The sequence below is a fragment of the Aedes albopictus genome, chromosome 3 (assembly GCF_035046485.1).
Source record: "Aedes albopictus strain Foshan chromosome 3, AalbF5, whole genome shotgun sequence".
Taxonomy (NCBI): Eukaryota; Metazoa; Arthropoda; class Insecta; order Diptera; family Culicidae; genus Aedes; species Aedes albopictus.
This window is the reverse complement of record NC_085138.1, coordinates 32,588,534-32,610,098: the sequence shown is the minus strand read 5'-3', so window position 1 is coordinate 32,610,098 and position 21,565 is coordinate 32,588,534. Positions and strand designations below refer to the sequence as shown.

Here is a 21,565-nt window from a genome sequence, read left to right as displayed (position 1 = left end):
AATAGTTGCACACAATTTCTCTTTCTCCATCCACGCTTCAAAGTTGCACAATTTCCGTAACAAACTTTCATGGCAACAAGCAACGAGCGACGACGACGACGACGTCGTCGTATAAATTTGAATAAATGCTATTCAATTAATTAAAGTGCAATATATGTATGATATACGGTTGTGTGGAGTTGCATTGCTGCAGCCTCGCAGTTATAGTTTGTTGGGCTTCAGTTTCTTTCTCTGTATCGGCAGCTAGCTTACAGTGGGTACCAGCATAAACCATGGCAACAACAACGCACATACAACGGTTGTGTCTGAGTCTGTGGTCCAAGGAGAAAGCGCTCCTCTGGGATGGATGGAAGAGGGAGGATATGTGTAGCTGCATAAATGGTATTCGTCTTGAATGTACCGCTTATTGTTGAATTCATTTACTTGGAAAGGCGAGATAGTACGCATAAGATAGATCCTTCTATGTGGTGTAAGGAAGGCCGGCAGAATAGACTAGTTTTTCTTGTGGTGAACGGTGCTAAATACCTGTGGGAAAAGTCATCTAGGGTAGTTTTAAAAATTCTTTTGGGTGACAATGTATCGGAAGGTTTTGTACCAATGATCTGGACCCTTAATGCTTAATGTCTCGTGGATAGTAAACCCCTTGAAACGATTAAGGGTTTTACTAAGGTGAGATTGATAAATTTTATGTTTTAAGACTACTTTAAAACCTTGATAAAACCAGGGTTCTCAAAACTTGTCAGAAATCCAATCCGGCTACACCCGACTTTACCTTACCGTGCTCCTCAAATTACAACTATCGGTGAAGTTGTAGAAATAATTTTCCTTGAGCAAAACCATTTGGTATCAACTAACTCACCAAGCAGCAAGTCCCTTCATTGCTGCAGTTTTATCCCACTGCAATGCAATGGTGCAAATTCCAAAAGGTTCTGGTAGTGAGCTCATAAAATGGACCTCGACGGGGGAGGTGGCGGGAAAATTTTCCGAATTAGTTTATTTTATTATGTTCGTCGAGTGTGGATCTGGAGCGCAATGAATTCTGTCCGTAGAATAGTGGGGGAAACGGTGGTGAAATGCTCCTTTGAACAATAGGTACGACTACAGCATATTTCAACGTTCTGTTATTAAAGCAATCGAATGAATTCAACCTTCACTAATTGTAATGTTTTGAACACCTGGAACTGTGAATAGCTCCCCATTCAGCTCCGTGAGGTCTGCTAACCGATATGGGGCCACCCAAGCAACACGCATGTCATATACGAGCTACGGCAGCGCAAGTTCTGTTTGTATAGAAGATAATGTGACGTAATTCTAACACTATCGCCCTACTGCACTGTACAACCGTTGTCTTCGGGTTTTTCTATTTTCGGAACCATACAGAAACAGAAAACGTACCTACGGCATACGGCTATAGTAGTAACACGATCGGCGGAACCAGTGCAAGAAGAAATTGCATCTTGCGTTTTGCAATTTTCCAGCCGGAAATTGACACTGTTGCGCTCGGAAAGGGTTGGCACGTGAACGAATTGGGAGAAGGAGGGGGTGGTCTGAAGGGCGGAATTTATTCCGGCTTTCTTGGGATTAGGGTTGCTTCTTGTTCTCCTTGGGTTGGGAAATGGGTTGGTCGGTTGATTTGTGAAGGCATTTCCAGGATGGATGAGCTGCGTGGCGTGTATCCGAAGGAAACCAGACCTTTGTTTGTTTATGTCCAGTGCGATGCGATTGTACGGGTGGAAAAGGGATGGCCCCTCGGTGAGAAAAGTGGTTAAATTTGTGGCCAGAGCGGTGAATTCCGTTGATGAGGGTTGGAAATTTAATACGAAGCAGAAGGAATGGTGTTTTCATACACGATTTAATTTACACAAACATGCAATGCATAAGGCATCTGTGTGATTCAGGAAAAATAAAAGTTCTGTGGAAATATAAAAACAATTCAGAGAACAAAGTTTGATTTCAACGTTGAATGATGCGTTATGGAAATTATCGTCATCATCAACAATCAAACGCAGTTTTACACTCAAAATTTTTGCTATGAAAATGTTTTCACCGCTTTCCGGATGGACAATGGAATACAGTGAATGTCTTTTTAGGACAATTGTTTCAATTTTTAGTGGAATAAATTTTTAGCGGGCGCCCGTTGTGTAATGGTCTCACATTCGCTTCAGAAGTGGATGGTCATGGGTTCGATTCCCGACACTGATCTTCTTCTGCGCCAGCTCAAACGGACCCGGATACTCGGTTATCGGCGAAGTGCAATTCATAATGGGCCCTCAACTATGCAAGGGAACAATAATCACACATTAACATCATCCTCATAATTTTACCATGGACAGAGCAGGAAAGTAAAAGCACCACAACAGCAATCAGTTTGATACAATAATACAGACGTCATTTGGGTGGACATGACCAATTTTATGATAAGGTTGCCCAAAATATCAGTTTTTCAAAACTAAAAATATAAAAAAAAAAATAAAAAATATAACCACACGGATCGAAAAAAGAGTGTAAAATTCTGTGACATATGATGCACATGATTGGAGCGTGGGATATCACAGAAGTTTACATGACATATCATGTGAAAGTCATAAAATACCATGTAAACTTCCATTATATGGCATGTAATTCAGCAGGACTCTGTGTGTTTACATGACATATAACAAAAATTTACATGATATATCATGTAAACAATCATAACATTAAGTTGACATGACTAAACTGAAGTTTACATGACGTGTAAATCCTATTATTTTTATCTGTGCAGTGTTGGCCAATTTTAAAATAATGTTTTTATTTATTTATTTTTATTTTTTTTTATTTTTTAATTTTTATATTTTTTTCCACACCGCTTATTTGATTCGTAACCAGATTCTATGCCTTCTCCCAAAGTTTAAGCTGATTTGGTTGAAATTTAAGACTGCTCAAGCCCTTCAAAGTTTGTATGGGAAAAACTATGGGGAAACGATGTTTTTCACTCAATCGACCATGCCATTTTCACAAGTACCCTAGAGGGTTTAGTAAACATTAATTTCAACCAGAATGAAAATCTTTGCTTATAATGATCGAACGATTCGATTGGCATCACTGCAATTTGCTGTGAAACATAGTACACTGAAAAAAAAAAAATGTTGTGGAAACTACCGTTCCATAGTAAAATTACTAACCGTACCTATGATTCTCAATCGACAACAAAATCTGTGACGTTAACTGAAATATGATTGAAGTTACAATGCATTGCAGTGAATTTGACTAAAAGCGTAGTCACCTCAACAACAAAACATTGTCAATTTTTCCTGGACACGCATCTTATAACACAGTATAGTTAGAAATACAATGCCCAGCTGTTGAATTAAAATTATTTTTGGTAATGTTAACTGCACTGCTAGTCAAACTGACAGCAATACATACATACATACATACATACATACATACAAATTAAAATTGTTTGCAATTATTTTAGTTTTTTTTCACGTTTACATGGTCTCGGGGCCAAATAGTACCCTGATTTTATATTTTTATTAGAAAATTCAAGAAATTTGGCGTATCATATCCAAAAATCATTTTTTGAATATAGAGAGTCATACACACTAAGAATAAATCGCAGAATTCGGTGAAAAATTTCACCTGCGGTAGTGCGGTGCATTGGAACATCCCATGAACAGCCACTTTCGTGCCGTTAATTTGTGTGCCTCACAGTGTTTAGCATTTGAGCATGAAAACAAATAAAGCCATTTTAAGTAAATGAAAAACCCCTATTTTGATTCTGACTTTTGATTTGAGAATAGTTCTATTAATCGCAAATAATTTATTTGCAAAATCACCGTAAATTTGTAGAAAATTCGCCTAACGTTCTGTGAAATCTACAAAAACAAACAACGAATCCACAGAAAATCTGTAAAACAAATCACCGAAAGGTTCGGTGAATTTGACAGGTGAACATTTTCAATCTTTACAGTTTGTTCGGTGAATCAAAAAATCACCGAACAGTTTACCGAAAATTCTGCTGTTGAGAATTCGGTGAAATTTCACAGAATTCGGCGATTTATTCTTAGTGTGTATATTTAAATACTAGCTGCTCTAAAATTGCTTGATATTGTGAATCCTCATACAACTATGTATTGTATTGCTTTTTTGAGTGATTCCTGGTGTTTTGGTATCCATAGTTTTCTAAGGATTCAAAATATAATCAATTAAAAAAATGTATTGTATGGGGAATTTAGGCCTTTTATTTACAAAAAATCATTTATCAAAAACTGCAAAAAAAAATACATTTCTGATTTGTTTGTTATGTTACGCCAAATTTCCTAAATTTTATGATAAAAACATAAAACCAGACCATGATCAGACCAGACCCGAGACCAAGAAGACTATAATAATTTCATTTTTTTTGCATTTGACCACAGTTTGCCCCCTTCAACGTATTTTTTCTTAAAACTACAATTCAATAACTTTCAAACAAAAAAAAGATTAAAATCGATCAACTGGTTCAAAAGTTATGATTTTTAGAAAATTTTAAGTTTTAAAAGATCTCGATTTTTAGGACCACCCTAATTACGAAATAGAAAAATAACTCCCCCTCCTTAGCAGCTGAGAAGAACTTTTGCAGCTTTACCAAGTTTCCTCAAAAATTCTTTAAATGCTTTAAAGGATTGCCTTTCAAAGTTGCTTAGATTTCAAGAGAAGGTTACAGGAGGAGCTTACAAATGTTTTAAGCAAAAAAAAATCTCAAAGTTCCGAAGAAACTTTTCCAATGGGGCACGTTCGGTCTAGTACTAGATTTGTAGTAATGAGCTGAATTTTAGTAAGTTAGGCAAGGAATCATAATACTCACGCTTTTTGCACCATTTCATTGCAGAAACGGAGAATCGACCTTCTCACCATACTAAAATTCAGCTCATTACTACAAATCTAGTACTTCACCGATCTGTCCTATTAACTTCCAAAAGTCATGAAACGCTTTCCCAATGATAAGGTAAAAGCTTTCCCCAGCTGTCAGGATATTCTTACTTCCTCAACATTTCTTTTCAAATTTTAGAAGTTTTTTTTTCTACATAGGTACGTGTAGAAGATTTCTAGACAAACTTCTGGCAAGAAATTCTAAAATACTTTCAGAATTACCATATCAAACAAAATCCAAGTTAATTTGAACTCCGGAAGATTTTTCAAAATATTTATAAAGCACGTTTTGCTACAGAACAGTGAACTTGAATACATCTTTATTTAGTATTATAAAAACAGATTATTCAAAAAAAAAAAAAACAAATAATTTTGAAAATTTACTTTCTCAAGAATTTTTGATGGAATTTTTAAAGAATTCCATGGAAACCCGCTAAAAGTAATTTTGGAGGAATTTGATCATGCATATTTGATGATGGTTTTTGTTAAAATATCCCAGAAAAAGAAATCTAAGGAACTCTCTGTATAAATTTCGAAAGGAATCTTATATAGATTTGGTGGATTTTTTGAAGTATTCCTTGGACGTTTTTTCGAATCGATTCCCGAAGGAATTTTTGAAAGAATTCATAGAGGAATTTCTGAGAAAATCTATGGAAGATTCAAGTGGAATTGTTGGAATGTGCTGTGTCCAAAAGCAGTTGTGCTCTTTTGGAGAGTAACTGAAATTTTTTGGGAAAGAATCTATGGAGAAACTTCTAAAGGTATGCGAGCAAGATTTTCTGAAAGAACCCCCAAAGCATTATCCTCAGGAAGCCCTGGAAGAACTGCTGAAGGAGTTTTCAAAGCAGTTTCTTAACGAAAACCCAGGAAAATTTTCTGAAAGAATCTTTGGAGGAATTTGTGAAAGAACCTTTGGTGGATTTTCTGAAATAACCCTAGAGGAAATTCTGAAGAAATTTTGAGTTTGTAAGGGTCTAAATTCACTGAAGATTATTATTTTTTTAAATGAACTTAAGAAAGATTTCCATCCTAAAACGGCTTTTGGAGCAATTCTTGGAGAATTTGGTGAAAGAAACTCTGGATGAAATTCCGAAGAAATCCATTGAGATATTTTCAAAGAAATCCATGAAAGTTTTGGGCATTAACATTTTTTGGAGGAATTTTTTTGAAACCCTTGAAGAATTTCTTAAAGAATCTTTTGAGATTTTTCTCCATGCATGTTTAGATTATCTTCGTCGATTGAAGCTTGAAAATAAGCAAATTAGTTTTTGTGGTCACAATATCATGGATTTATGAAATCTAAGGGACTACTCTTCCCAATATCATACCATGAGAGCATCATTACTGCAACATATTAAGATTCCCAAATCCATAGATAATTAATTGTCAAGGTCCAAGGATCTTCAGATACAAAGCCTATGAGAACCTGAAATCTTAATACAAAAATGCCAAGACCCAGAGATGACAAGATCGCAAGAAAAGATGCCTGCAGTCAAAGATGCGAAGATCACATGACAACAAAAATCTCAAATGCTAAGATTTTGAGACGTCAGCAGCTCAAGCTTTTAGGATGTCAAGATTACAAGATGCCTTTGTCCCGGGATGTTTTGTTCACATTTGTGTCAAGAACATCAGGCATGATGCAAACCTTTCAAAGATCTTTAGACAACTCTTGAATGGAGAAGATCCAAAGAAGTCAAAACTACCAATTTGATGGTACTTTTTTTCGGTTGGAATTCTTGGAAATGTAACAAGAATTTCGATCTACATTTCCTAACTGAACACACGGAAGGACTTCTTGAGTTAATGAAGGAATGATGATTTATTTTTGAAAACATTCCTACGAAAGTCGAATGCAGGAAAAGTTTTAGTTTAACCACTGAGCAAGATTATTATTACTATTTATTAACGACACTTTACCATTATTGTGGCATTCGTGTCATTAACTGAGCAAGAGTACTGAATAAAATTTGAGCAGTGTTAGTCGGTACACAAACACAAACAACAAATCCGCTGGAGCTGATCAACTACCAAGCGAGCTTCTAAAATACGGTGGAGAAGCACTGGTGAGAGCACTACAGTGGTACAAATTCGTTTAAACGCACTTGATTTTTGAACGGTAAACTTTACTTGGAGATCATTTGTGTTTTATTGGTATATATTTCGATAGACACTCACGTAATATACTGTCTGCACGAGTAACGGAGAATTCTTTTTAATTCGTTTTATTTTTATAACTATCTAAGTTTTGGAGGAAAATTCGTTTAAACGCACTTTTTTCGTTTTTCGCATAATTTCTATTGGCAAATTATTTCACAATTTTTTATGTCAATATGCATTTCTACAAGTACTATTATATTACTAGTCATACTTGGAGCGTTTTTATCATGAATTTTAATATGCAGAAACACCCAAGCAACACACATGTTATATATTAGTTACGACAGCGCAAGTTTTGGTTGTATAGAAGTTTATTTGACGTTATTTCAACATAATGTTAGAAATACGTAAAATTTACTTCTATACAACCAAAACTTGCGCTGTCGTAACTAATATATAACATGTGTGTTACTTGGGCATAAAGAGAACGTTTTGAGAAGTATGTGCGTTTCAACGAATTTGTACCACTGTATACTAGCTCATTGCCAAGATTTGGGAGGAGGAAGTATTACCGGAGGAATGGATGGAAGGTATCGTGTGTCCCATCCACAAAAAGGGCGACAAGTTGGATTGCGGGAACTACCGCGCGATCACACTACTGAGCGCTGCCTACAAGATACTCTCTCAAATTTTATGCCGCCGTCTATCACCGATAGCAAGAGAATTCGTGGGGCAATATCAGGCTGGATTTATGGGTGAACGCGCTACAACGGACCAGATGTTCGCCATCCACCAGGTGTTGCAGAAATGCCGCGAATACAACGTGCCCACTCATCACTTGTTCATCGATTTCAAATCGACGTATGATACAATCGATCGAAAACAGCTATGACAGATTATGCACGAATACGGAATCCCGGATAAACTGATACGGTTGATCAAGGCGACGATGGATCGAGTGATGTGCGTAGTTCGAGTATCAGGGACACTCTCGAGTCCCTTCGAATCTCGCAGAGGGTTACGGTAAGGTGATGGTCTTTCGTGCTTGCTGTTCAACATTGCGTTGGAGGGTGTAATAAGGAGAGCGGGGATAAACACGAGTGGAACGATTTTCACGAAGTCCGTTCAGCTGCTTGTTTTCGCTGATGATATTGATATTATTGCTCGTAAATTTGAGACGATGGCGGAAACGTACATCCGACTAAAGAGTGAAGCCAGGCGAATCGGATTAGTCATTATTGTGTTGAAGACAAAGTACATGATGGCAAAGGGCTCCAGGGAGGAATCAGCGCGCCCGCCACCCCGAATTTATATCGACGGTGATGAAATCGAGGCGGTTGAAGAATTCGTGTACTTGGGCTCACTGATGACCGACGACAACGACACCAGCAGAGAAATTCAGAGGCGCATTGTGGCAGGAAATCGTTCTTACTTTGGACTCCGCAGAACTCTACGATCAAATAAAGTTCGCCGTAACACGAAGTTAATCATCTACAAAACGCTGATTAGACCGGTCGTCCTCTATGGGCACGAAACATGGAGCCTACGTGCAGAGGACCAACGCGCTCTTGGAGTTTTCGAACGCAAGGTGTTGCGTACCATCTACGGCGGAGTGCAGATGGAAGACGGGACTTGGAGAAGGCGAATGAACCACGAGCTGCATCAGTTGCTGAGAAAACCAACCATCGTCCATACCGTGAAAATCGGGAGGCTACGGTGGACGGGTCACTTCATTAGGATATCGGATAGCAACCCGACTGAAATGGTTCTCGAGAGTCATCCGACCGGTACAAGAAGACGTGGAGCGCAGCGAGCTAGGTGGGTCGACCAAGTGGAGGACGATCCGCGGACCCTACGCAGAGTGCGGAACTGGAGACAAACAGCCATTGACTGAGTGGAATGGAAACGGCTACTATGTACAGCAGAGGCCACCTGGCCTTAGCCTGATCGGTAAGGTAAGGCAATGGCTCAAATCCCACTAAAACGAGATTTGTTTTGAAAATTTCTTCTCTCAATTTGCCAATTAATCAACATTCTGTGCTTTCTAATTTTTATGATTTTCCCTGAAGTTTCTGTCGATTTGGGTGGGGGGTATTTTGATGATCAACAACGAAATAAAAATGAGAAACATAACATATAATAACAGGGCACAAATCTCTGCGTAAACAAAACCAGCGCACCTGATCTTCTTATTTTAAGCTTATTACGAGTGAGCAAGAACAGAATAATGAAATGTACTGTTGTGTGAATCTCGTTTCTTGAGATTTGTGCGTTTGAAATTCTGATGCACTGTTGAAGCGGGATTTCAAGACGGTCCTTAAGCAGTTGAAAGCAGTTGAAGCTTGAAGCTTGTTAAAAATGTAAACGGTATTATAGAATACTACGTTTAAGGGTTACAGCAATCATTTAGATTCGCACTCGCTATTTTGTGTGAACATCTAACCTTTCAGTAAGGCTTAACTCCACGTGAAAGGCATAAAGGTAAAATTGAAATCACGATCATCTCATCTTCACCAAACCAGCCAAGTAAGGAAGAACGAGCGACTCTCTGGGTCCAGGTGTCTGCCACAGGAACCTGATTCGATTCGTCGTATTACCAGGAATGCAGCCTGTCGTCCGTATTCCTGGGATCGTGTGCGTGTGCTCGACAGAAAAAAAAAAGAAAAATGAGTCTACTGCGAAACGGGTCCATCCACAGTAACAACAATAAAACTACGCCAATATGGGAGAAGATGCAACCGGGACCGGTCGTGTCGTCGGTCGGTCGGTCGATGTGGAGAATCTTGTTAAGATGTTGCAGCTGCCTGCCTGCCTGAATGCATGGATGCATGTGCCGCCCCCCCCCCCGCTCGATTACGAAAGTTGTTGAACGCCAGCGCAGCGCAGAGGTAGGCCCAGTCAGCAAAGCAACAAGGTCGTTTACACGGCCTTCACACTGTTAGAAGTGAATGTTGTTCGGGTGGTGCGAGTGCGAGTGCGAGGGTGTCGCAGCTTCGCACACCACACCGCACACCATAGGGAAGGATGTAGAGGGCCGTCGTCGTCGTCGGGAGGAGCCGTTCCGGTTCTTTCGAATCGGTGATATTGAATTTCTCGTTTCCCGTTGGAAACGCGCGAGTCGAGTTTCGCACACGAAAGTTGTCATGGCGGCGCGGCGGTTGGGCTCCTCTCCCCAGCGGGCGTTTTCGAGTGGGAGTTTGCCGGGTTGAAATTCCGAGCATTTTCTGATATTTGCAGCTCACGGGCGCACTACCCGATAAGGAAGCCATAATATGAAAGCAATATGGAAGAAATCTGCGGTAAAAGTTTACTATAGTTTACTCACTCTCAAAACTACCATGGAATCTACTTGGACAACAGCTCGTTAATACCATGGTAATTTCACCCACGAAAATCAGTGGTCTTTGTACAATGCCTACTCCGGAAGCACTGCAGATGATGGCGAAGAGGCATTATACGCGCACCCCAACCGCTGCCTAAGCCACGACATCAAGATCATCATAGGAGACCTGATCGTTCAAGTAGATCAGGAGGAAGAATTAACAAACGTAAGACATGGCGATGTACCATCTTCTACAACCGTATTCTGCCTTAACTGGGGATCACCGCACAGTCGATGAATTCGCAAGTCGGCCACTTTCTGATTGATGACCGGCACTTTTTCGACATCATCGACGTCAGGACCTATAGTGTCGCTAAAATTGACTCTGACGACTACCTGTTGATGATTAAGTTTGGCCGCATAACTTTCCGTAATCAGTAATGTACGGTACCGACGGCCGCTTCGGGACGATCCAGTACGGCTGGTGTAATCAGATGTCGCCATAGCATATGGTGTTGCAATTTCACAGCACTGGATTGGCATTCGGACATCTTCCACATTCAAAATATACAGGGGATGGCCAAAACGTTTGGGATAGGCAACTTTTTTTCTCTCACAAAAAAGTTCAACCTGCTATAACTTTTTATAGAGCGCATCAAAAAATCTCAAATATTGACTGTTTGTCAACCTATTATATGTGCATCATTGGTACAAATTTGGGCTCGATTGATAAATCTTTCGCAAAGTTAGAGCCGTTCGGGTAAAACACTATTTTTCAGACAACTCATTTTTGAGCTGTCATATCTCGAAAACCAGTGAACCGAATTGAATGAAATTTTGAACGTTCACTAACAATATGTAAATGCTTCACAAACTATTAAAACATAGGTACTTTTTAAACATTGAAAAAAGTTATCATGGATTAACACTTTTTGATTTTTTCTCGAAAAAATGTAATTTTTTCACATCAATGTCAATAAATTTTAGTGTTGATATCCAAAGATTTTTCACTTCTGTTCTCAAATAATCTCTAATCGGATATATTAGAGCCTATTTAGATTGAAGGAAGAACACATTTAATAATTTTTGTGTGGTATTGTAAATTTGACTTATTTTCCTCTATATGGGTAAAAATTTCAACCCGGTATAACTTAATTCGCCGTGAGAAAATACAACATTTTATAACGTTGTATTAAGTATCAATATATTGTTGATAAACGTTAAAAAATTCATTCAATTCGGTTCACTGGTTTCCGAGATATGACAGTTCAAAAATGAGTTGTCTAAAAATAGTGTTTTTTCCGAATAGTGTTTTTTAACTTCACGAAATATTAATCAATCGAGCCCAAATTTGTACCAATGATGCACATATAATAGGTTGACAAACAGTCAAAATTTGAGATTTTTTGATGCACTCTATGAAAAGATACAGCATGTTGATTTTTTTTGTGGGAGAAAAAAAGTTGCCTATCCCAAACATTTTGGCCATCCCCTGTATCTCGGGTTTTGAGTTATTTCGGATATTCTTATTGGTTTATCGGAGATGCGTAGAAAGGCCAACTTCTTCGTACAGTGGTACAGGAATAACGTTTTTATTATATCAAACCATTAGCAAGAGCTACGTGGAAATATGAGTTCAATGAAGTCAAACTACAATGTTAAATAAACTTCTTCATGTTGCCGCTCTATTCTTCAACAATTTCTGGTCGTCAGTTTTGGATTTCGGACATTCCTTTCCTATACCAAGTATATCCATATTTCATTGTTTTAGAGCCTGAACCTGCTTAAAACAGCCGACATGTTGAATTTTAGGCTGCCTTTTGAAATTTGTCACTTTTTGGATTCGACTGTGTTAGATTTTAGCTTGAAAGTGGCTCTTCCAGTCTTGACAAAATTCAAATACATTTATTTAGTCTTGTCCGACGTTTCGGTCTCATTTATGACCTTCCTCAGGGACTCAATTATTGCCGATTTTTCGTCCAGTGTTGTTTTATCGAACAATGATTGTCGGACGGATGGAGTTTTCCCGCACAGCAGTTTACGGGATTCGGTAACTGTGGAAAAACCTTTCCGGAAGTTTACCGCTCTGGAACTTGACACCTTGCGCTTGATCGATCGATGGATGATGGATGATGATCGATGGAAAAGCATTGGTGATCGATCAAGCGCAAGGTGTTAAGTTCTAGAGCGGTTAACTTCCGGAAGGGTTTTTCCACAGTTACCGAATCCCACACTGATGTGCGGGAAAACTCCATCCGTCCGACAATCATTGCTCTTTAAAACAACACTGGACGAATATAGCTGTATTTGAATTTTGTCAAGACTGGAAGAGCCATTTTCAAGCTTTTGAATTTTGGGCAGCCATATTAGATATTCTGATTACCGTTTTTGAAATCCAGACATCTTTCCCATAACAAATATACTCATATTGAATGGTTTTAGAACCTTAAACAGAAGAAACAGATTTTCTGGTCGGCGCAATTTGATGTGTCGCATGTTATAATAGTGATATTTTATTAAAATATATTTATCTCTCAATTTGTCAATTATGCACACTTCCCGAGCAAAGTAGAATAACAACAGGATAACATCACAATAACTTGTTTAGTTATCTTGATTTCTTTCTGTTATTTTGCGTTATCGAATAAATGTATTCGATGATAACTACTTTTGTTATCAACTGTTATGAATTATTATCGACGAAAAATGTAGTTTTTTTTCAATTACAAAGAAATTTATTTTCATCAGTGATACAGCTAATTCCTATACTTTACACTTCTAATTAACTTGTGTGTTTGGCTTGCATACCGAAATATAATTTACAGCGTTATTTCCTCTGCTTACCGAAACACTGACACAAGGTCGAATGTTATGTTTGATAGGTTTCAGGTGATGTTCAGCACTACTTCTGTATGAGTACATGTTGTTGTAAATTTGGATTGTAATTAGTTTCTTGCCAATGATATAAATGTTGTCTTTAAGGTCAACTAACACTTTCTCAATTTGAAAAAAATCTTTATCAATTTTTATGAAAGAATCGTTGTAGCCTAGTTTCTCACAATATTTTCTAATACAATATTGAACACCATCAACAATGAATTTTAAATGGTGGCTGAATTCTCGCTCCAAAACTGTGTCGTCGATTTTTAACCCATTAGATAGCTCAAACAGCGATGAATTATCGAAATGTATACCGTGCATCGGCTTTGAACTCCATAACTGAGAGTGCCACGTTTTGATTGCGTCATTTCCCGAATAGATCTGATTGTGACAAATACGATTCAAAATGAATTTGTTAGTTATTTGAATAACTGGATGATTGTTACCAGTTCTAAACTTTAAAATCATACCGTTGCCGTTTTCATACGGATAGAGTGATGAGTTCCACAATGCTCCAAAATGTTTTGCACTTCCTGCTAGATGAGTCAACACGTGAACATTGAAAAACATGTTCTCTTCTCCATACAATATTTGGAACTTACGAACAAAATCCTTTAGTTGTTTCTCGACCTTTGCAATAGTATGTTGAGTCAAATGAATGTCAAGTAGTTCAAAAATACACGTAGAAAGCAACATGAAATGATCCAAATATTTCTTGGGAAGAATACCAACAACGCATGGATAAAAATAGTGAAACAACATGTTTTCCCAGTCGCTTGCCTTATTTTTCTTCATGTCCTCAATTTTTCCAGGATATCGAGAAAACAAACTTGGAGTTCTGATGGTTATCATTCTTTTCTCGACTTCCGACATTTGCTGTCCAATGTAATACGGCTTGGTGTGGTTGGACGATGCAGTGAAAAGTTCCCATAGCTGCTTTACGACGCCTAGGAGAACCGCATGCATATAATCCGGTGGGAATCCTTGAAATAAGTGTATTAAGTTAGTGACAGCCAATTTTAAATTCTAATATATTACCATTCACTAATGTGGAATTGAGAGAAACGTCGATAGTCCTTTAATTCCTTTTATGGTCGATCCAGAACTGTGTGCCTCTATCATCAGACGACGTGTTTCGGAATGATGTCTGTTATCACTAGCTTTAAATGGGTATCGAATTTGATTTCCCTTAACGACTTTTCCTTCATGATAGCAAACTGAGCACCCGAATTTTCCATTAAATTGGGTTGAATTTTGGAGTTTTGGTCTAGCAACGGAATCCAAACAGTTCTGAACGACCAAAACGGTGTATGTGTCGGAATCAATGGCAACGCCATTACTTAGTTTTACCATTTCCTTACAAAACTCCTTGAAGAACAGTGGCATATTTGGTTCACCTTTGTTCAGCCATATAGCAGCCATCAAAAGATTGTTCTTATCAAAGCGAATACGTGGTGGCAAGTTGTTGATGACGACAAATATGGGGTAGCATGGCTTGTTAATACTCCAACGATATGCTGCAGCTCCATCTGTGTTCACTGACAAAGTAATGATTCTGCCATTGATTTTTGTTTGAATTTCTTTAACCACATCTCCGCGATTTATATCACTTATGCCCTCACTGTCAACAAGTTTCTCGTAATCCGCTATTTCCTTTCGATATTTGATCATGGTTTCTCGCAACTGTTGTTCAATTGGAATGGTTACAAAAAAATCAAAACTGTTCCCACCGCACTCAGGTATAGGACATATAGTTTGCTTAGCCGGGACCGATTGTCCAACTCCACATTGGCATTCAGTACAATAATACACTCTGGTGTATTTGTACGGATCAGGAAAAGAAGCTATGAAAGATTCAAAACATTCTGGAAATATTTTGCTGCCTGCCATCAAATTTAGCATCTTGAGCAGATCCACCAAAGCCTTTTGTGTTAGGTGATGTTTAATGTAATAATTAAGGATCATATAACGAGCTTCTTGGGTGGACATGTCCGCGTCAAACTTCATTCTGTTCTCTTTGTCCAGAAATATCTGCAAACATTAAAAGTTTCATTAAGTCATTTTATTTCAGTATTATCAATTAAATTTGATTCAACTCATATCAGTTCCATAGTGGCATACTATGCCACACTGATCCATTATGCAACTGAAAGGAGTTGTATAAATTGAAAAATCATTGCACAAAGTTGTGTATGCAACTGTTTGCAAAAATCGTGTGCTTTACATCTTTTTGCAACTTGTTGCATAAACAACTAGGGATTCACAATTCATAATTTTAATGATACCTTAGTGAAGTCGAAACCTCCTCCTCCTAGACATTCTTTTGTGGCAAAGTCTTCATAATTAGATTTTTCGGACGCTTCTGATAAACTCACAGAACTATCGCTTTCGTCGAGGTTAAATTCCACACTCATAGTATCTGGGGTCTCCAAGGAACAAGAATTTGACCGGATCTTCATACCAGAATTATTCGCCACAACACTTTCTTCCAGATCTACACCTTCTTGTTCAGAATCGATGTCAGCAGAAACTAATTCCGTAGGACGAAGGATGTCGGATGCATTCGATTGCTCGTAACAACTGAACTCAGGTTGTGGGACAAACTTTGCTTTGGGCTTTTTCCTGTAAAACATATAGTACATTAATTTCATACTCTTCTATATTCCTAAAAAAACAAACCTTTTGCAAATATTTTTTGTCCTTGAACTCATTAGACATAAAATAATGTCGTTTATTGCGCCGATCGCTCATTTTGGAACAAAAAAATCAATTAAGTTCTACTTGACTTGTTTAATTTATGTTTCACTGGTATCGAATTGAATTTGCTCCGAAATTTCCAGAAATAAATTTCATGAACTCATTTTTAAGGTAAAAATGATCATGGAGATTGAGCCTATTAAAAATATTGCAGAATAACACTACTTTACGTCTTTGAAAAAAAACGAAACAATTTCAATTTTCCGGAAAATTAATAAAACCTAAAGATTTTTTGTTTTCATTTATGAAATTTTCAGTCCGAAGCAGGTTCATCTAAAAAAAATATTTGTAACTTTGTTTCAGTACAAAAGCTTCACTGTTGAGCTACCTACCAATTTTGTTCTGCATTCGTTTCACCTTAACATGTTATTTGTGTGACATTCAGATGCCTCACTCACCGCACACTGTATCTTATGCTTGGAAAAAATCAAATGCCATTATCCCGATATACACAAGTTTTTAATGCGATGGAATCAATAATAATTTCTGAACAAGCATGATGCGAACAATTGATTGTTCAATATGCATACAACAATGCAACGACCGACATAAATGCAGACTAGGGTATCGCGCTACTTGGGCGGTGGTTTTCTTCGTCTGTTATTTTCGTCTGTTTTCCACTGTAACTCGGTCAATTTTGAACCGATTGACTTGAAATTTTGTACACGGGTAGATACTATACCTATCTCACCGCATTCCAAGAATTGTGTCAATTGGTTCAAGATTGACTGAGTTATAGTGGAAAACAGACGAATATAGAAGCCACCGCCCAAGTAGCGCGATTCCCTACAAAATTTGCAATTTTTGTTCTGACCACCGATCCTACCAAAGTAACGCACTGTCCGCCAGTGATCGTGGATGCTTCGAAGTTGTCAAAAATCACTGTTGTTTTTTTTCTCTCGGATAAGCACGCGTGTTTTATTTTTCATTGTTGCGGAATAATTAGCAGTGCGTCGCGTCGTATTGGTTAAAAATGGCTCGCAAAAGGCTTAATGTTGCCAAAAAGCGCGTGTTGAAGAAGGCAGCGAGCAAAAATGCAAGTTTCGTGGTGCAGTCGCTTTCGGAATTAAAGGTAAATATTCCAGAAATACGCCGCTAGTTTGCGAACACATTTTAACCTCAAACCTCTTGTTTTTGTTGCAGGAAGAAAATACCATCAACTTGGAATCGAATGCATCCGGCAAGGAAACGATGGCGGTTCCTTCCTATAACTTCGACCATCATTCTGATGACGAAGACGTCGATATGAGCGAAAAACCACCGTTACCGACATCGCAAATCACCCGCACTTACCGTCGAAAGAAATCCGTTGACCAACTGCTACAGGACTGGGAAACTACAACTGCCCCATGCGAACCCAGCTGCAGTAATCCTGGACCCTCCATTCAGATTGTCCACATCGAGTCACTCCACGAACAGACCAATGAAGCTGCTGGATCAGCTGTTAATGAAGCGGCTGATATCGTCATTCTGAACCCTCAAACAGGTAATTATTTTCTTAAATTAAATACATTGAAGTAGCATATGTAATTGAACTTTTTGTGTTTCATAGAATGCTCGTGTGGAAAATCTGAGGACGTTGATAAATAAAAAGCATTGGCGGAGTCTCTGCAGAAGGATAAAGATGGTTTAATTTTGAAGAACGCCAAACTGGAGGCCCAAAATGCGAAGCTGCTGGATTCGTTGACATCAAAACTTCTACCGACGCCAGAGAAGCCGTTCAAGGAAGAGGAAGGATTCATCGACGGTGATGCGCTGCAGCGAATGTCCCACGAAGCCGGCGACAAGGATTATTTGTTCCTGAAGTTCATCATGATGAAGCTTTTTCCAGAAGGACTCGTTGGGCGTTCAGTAACAGGACGTGCTTCGAATAACCCTTCCGGTCGCCCGAAGAAAATCGGAGATGGCATCTCTCATGACACCTGTGAACCTACAGGCAACGAAACTCCGCGAGAAACATTCAAAGCTCCCTTGGATCCCGAGAAAGTTAAATGGATCAAAAGTAAGAAAACCATGTGTAAAGAGTCATAGATTTTTATTGACGTTTTTAATGTTATTTCAGGACGACTTTACGACCGCCGTTTGTTCCTCGGAGATGACGCTGCAACCGCAAACGCATGTTACCGTAGTGCAGGACGCTTGATGACTCGAATTATCGCCAACGCTTCTCGATAAACATACAGCTAAATAGCGGATTCGATTTTATTCACGTATAATGATTTTAAACTGTTTAACTTGGCTGGCAACTTTTGATTTTGAATTTGTTCTTTGATCGATGCAATTCAGATCAGAAAAACTCAATGAATGTTTTAGTTAAATGTTATACTAAATGTTACTAATAAAACGATTTTCAAACTATTTTTTTCCTTTTTAAATTAAAAATTAACAAAAAAAAAAACAAAAAAAAGGAAATATCTAGGAAGGCTGATAATATCAGCATGATAACTAAATTTGTTATCAAGTCAAGGCCAATACCTGTTATCATTGATCTTCGATTATATCTGATTGATAACAAACTTAATTATCATATGGAAAAATTCGCATTACAAAACCAGTTATCAAGTTGATCATTACGATAACACGATGAGAAATTTTTGTGATATCAATGGAGACAATTTTTGTTATCAATTTTGTTATGTTGCCTGTTTATTCAACCATACTGAAAACAAATTCAATTATCAGCAATCTGATAACTTCATAGCAAAAAGTGTTATCAGTTTGCTAGCCAACTTTGATCGGGTTTGCTTTCAAACGCTTCAAGTTTTTACGACAAACAACTTCGTCGGCGAGAACTGGTTTTGCTATCGGGACTTTGAAATGGGACTAAGGGGGTTTCCAGGAAGTTCCCAGAGTACCCAAAAGAAGAGTGGTCCAAGAGGTCCAAGAGGAGAAGCATTTAAATGGGCTTCGGGTGAGTTGCATTGGTGTTTCATGGCATTTCGAAGGCGTTTCAGGGAATCTCAGTGGCATTTTAGATGACATTGAGAAGGTTACAAGACGTATCCAGCGATTGAAGAGCTTTTTGCAAGGGGTTTCAGGGAATTTCGATGGGTTTCCGGGGCGTCTTAGGAGGTTTCACTTTTAATTTCGAATTTCTAATTTTTAATAGTTTATTCAACTTTCAAAACGTTTAATGGTGTTAAGGGGGCTTTCAGGGGAGTTTATGGGTGTTTCAGAGCAATTAAATTACTTTTGAGGGAATCTCTAAAACCATTTATGAAGCCCCCTCAAACCCCTTGAATTACTCCAAAAGCCTCCTGAAAACCCTAATGAAATGCCTCCGAAACACTTCTGACACCTGAAGCTTTCTGGGAGCCTCTGGAACCCGCAAAACTACACTGAGTGTCCCTGAAACCCCCTTGTTCCTCCCAAAACACTCTGAAATCTCCCCAGGAACCTCCAGTAAAACGCCTATGCAGGTCTCATGAAATCCGTTGAAACCCTTTTGAAGCCCTTTAAAAACCCTCTCGGAACACAGCTAAAAATCTCTCTGAGACCCCCATGGACAGTTTTGAGACGGATGGACCTGTATCGGCCACGTACCAGGCCGGAACCGGTTCCGGTAGGGGCCCTTGGAGAAACATACAGAATTTCTTGCAACGCTATCATACGACGGCTTCAAGTCCATGATTTTTCATCCAGCTGTCAATAGGCACTGTGCCGATGACCAACAATCGTTCTGGCCGCTTCCGGATACTATGGAATCGATTATGTTGTGATCCCCCGGATTCAGGATTTTTTGCAGCTCTACTTTTCGACGGCTCAAAATTCATGATTTTTCGTCCAAAAGTCAACAGACTCTGTGTCGATGACTAACATTTCCAAGTAACATTTTGATGGCCAATTTTATGAGAACCGTCATAAAACCAAATACCTTCTATTTTGGTTTTATGGTGGTTCTAATAACCTTTTTCACTCCATTTTATAAAAAAATGTTACTTGGGAATGAATTTGATCCACAAAAGAGAATTGGCTTCTTAAACGGTGTTGAGATAATCGCATATTCTAAATCTGCATTCCAAACTGAGCCAAAATCCAAATTTTCATGATTTTCGGTGCCCGGGAACCTATTTAAAAATCAATTTGAAGTTTGTATGGGAGCGATTTGTCGAATCACCCCTTGTCGCATTTTTTACTGGGCGCAGCTGTCAAGCAGTTGCCCAGCTATCAAAAGGTGATTTCAAAAAATCTCTTTGAAATTGATTTTAGGTATCTTTCGTATGAAATCAAAACAAAACAATACATTTTCTTAAATTTAAAAACCCAATTGTCAGACAAAAAGGTACAAAAGCAACAAAGAAGGCGCGGCGATTACTCTGTATCTCAACTTGTAATAGGGCACTGCATGAAATTCTCTCCTTCTCTTTTACTCTTACAGAAATTTTGTAAACAACAAGGCCAAGAAACATGAAAATCCCATATAAAATCAAAACAATGCAGAGCCCTATAGATAATGACATGATCTCGAAAATTTTTGATGGTGACAAAAGAGAAGCGAAATTTTCTACTCGTAAATAATCAGTTATTACTAACCCGACGATGATGGAGTACTGATCTTATTTTGGGATCAACCTATGTCGCATTGGGTGAATTGTAGCAACAATTGCAGGTTGTGACATTGTCATTTTTGTTGCGCGGTTGTTGGGATTTGATTCAGTGATCTGACCACTTCCGGAAACTCTGAAACAAAATCTGGGGACATTTTCAGAATTTCTTGGAATTCCCACCTCTGTAATTATCGTTGAAGGGCAATTGCTTTCATGAGTTCAGCAATAATTCTTCTGAAGATCCTTTCTTTCAGAATGAATTCCTACTCATGTACTCCTTTAGTATTTTCTCCACGATTACCTGTACGGACACCACCAGCAATTCTTTCAGGTTATTTTTTCAGGATTTAAATATCAACATGTTTCCGGAATTTTCATGGAAAGAAGATTCTCACAGGATTTCCTAGAATGATTTCAGCAATGATTCCTCCACAAATCCCCCAAGGTATTCGTTTAGAATGGCTTCCTACCCATGTATATCTGCAAAAATTTCTCCAGGGTGTCCTCCAGAGATTCTTTCAGGAGTTTCTGAAGAAATTTATCAAAAAAAAATTCTGAAGAGATTATCCTAGATTATCCTAGAAATTCCTTCAGGGCTTCTTCAGAAATTCCTCCAGGTTTTCCTCCAAGGATTGCTGGTGATTTATTCAAACATAAAATTCCTTCGTCTCTTACTGGAAAAAATAATTAGAAGGCACGAAATGTTGCTAATTGGCAAATTGAGAGATGAAATTTATGAAAAAAAAAATCGCGTTCTGGTGGGATGGATGGGATGGGATCCCACCAGAACGCGTTTTTTTCACAAATTTCATCTCTCAATTTGCCAAATAGCAACATTTCGCGCCTTCTGATTACAAGTTTTTCCAGTATGTTTCAGACATACCAGCAAATCTGGTAAAATTCCAGTAAAATGGACAATATGTATCATTGTACCCTTCGACTCTCTTGGCATTTATTTTTCTTTTTTCCCCTTTTTCCCTTTTTTCTTTCTTTTTTTCCTTTACCTAAAACGACTTTAAAATTTCTTTAGCAATTCTTCTAGGAGTTTTCCAAGAGTTTTCCAGCA

At 38.3% G+C, this 21,565-nt stretch overlaps 1 protein-coding gene and 1 non-coding gene across 7 annotated transcripts in view; both read left to right on the top strand.

The window, feature by feature from the left end:
• The window catches only part of LOC109415966 (high affinity cGMP-specific 3',5'-cyclic phosphodiesterase 9A), a 680,025-nt gene that overhangs the window by 54,090 nt on the left and 604,370 nt on the right, over positions 1-21,565 (top strand). The window lies entirely within an intron of this gene.
• On the top strand, positions 16,926-21,211 carry LOC109419230 (uncharacterized). The gene is made up of 4 exons (XR_009998879.1): positions 16,926-17,024; positions 17,096-17,472; positions 17,509-17,954; positions 18,015-21,211. It is a non-coding gene; the product is annotated as an uncharacterized LOC109419230 (transcript).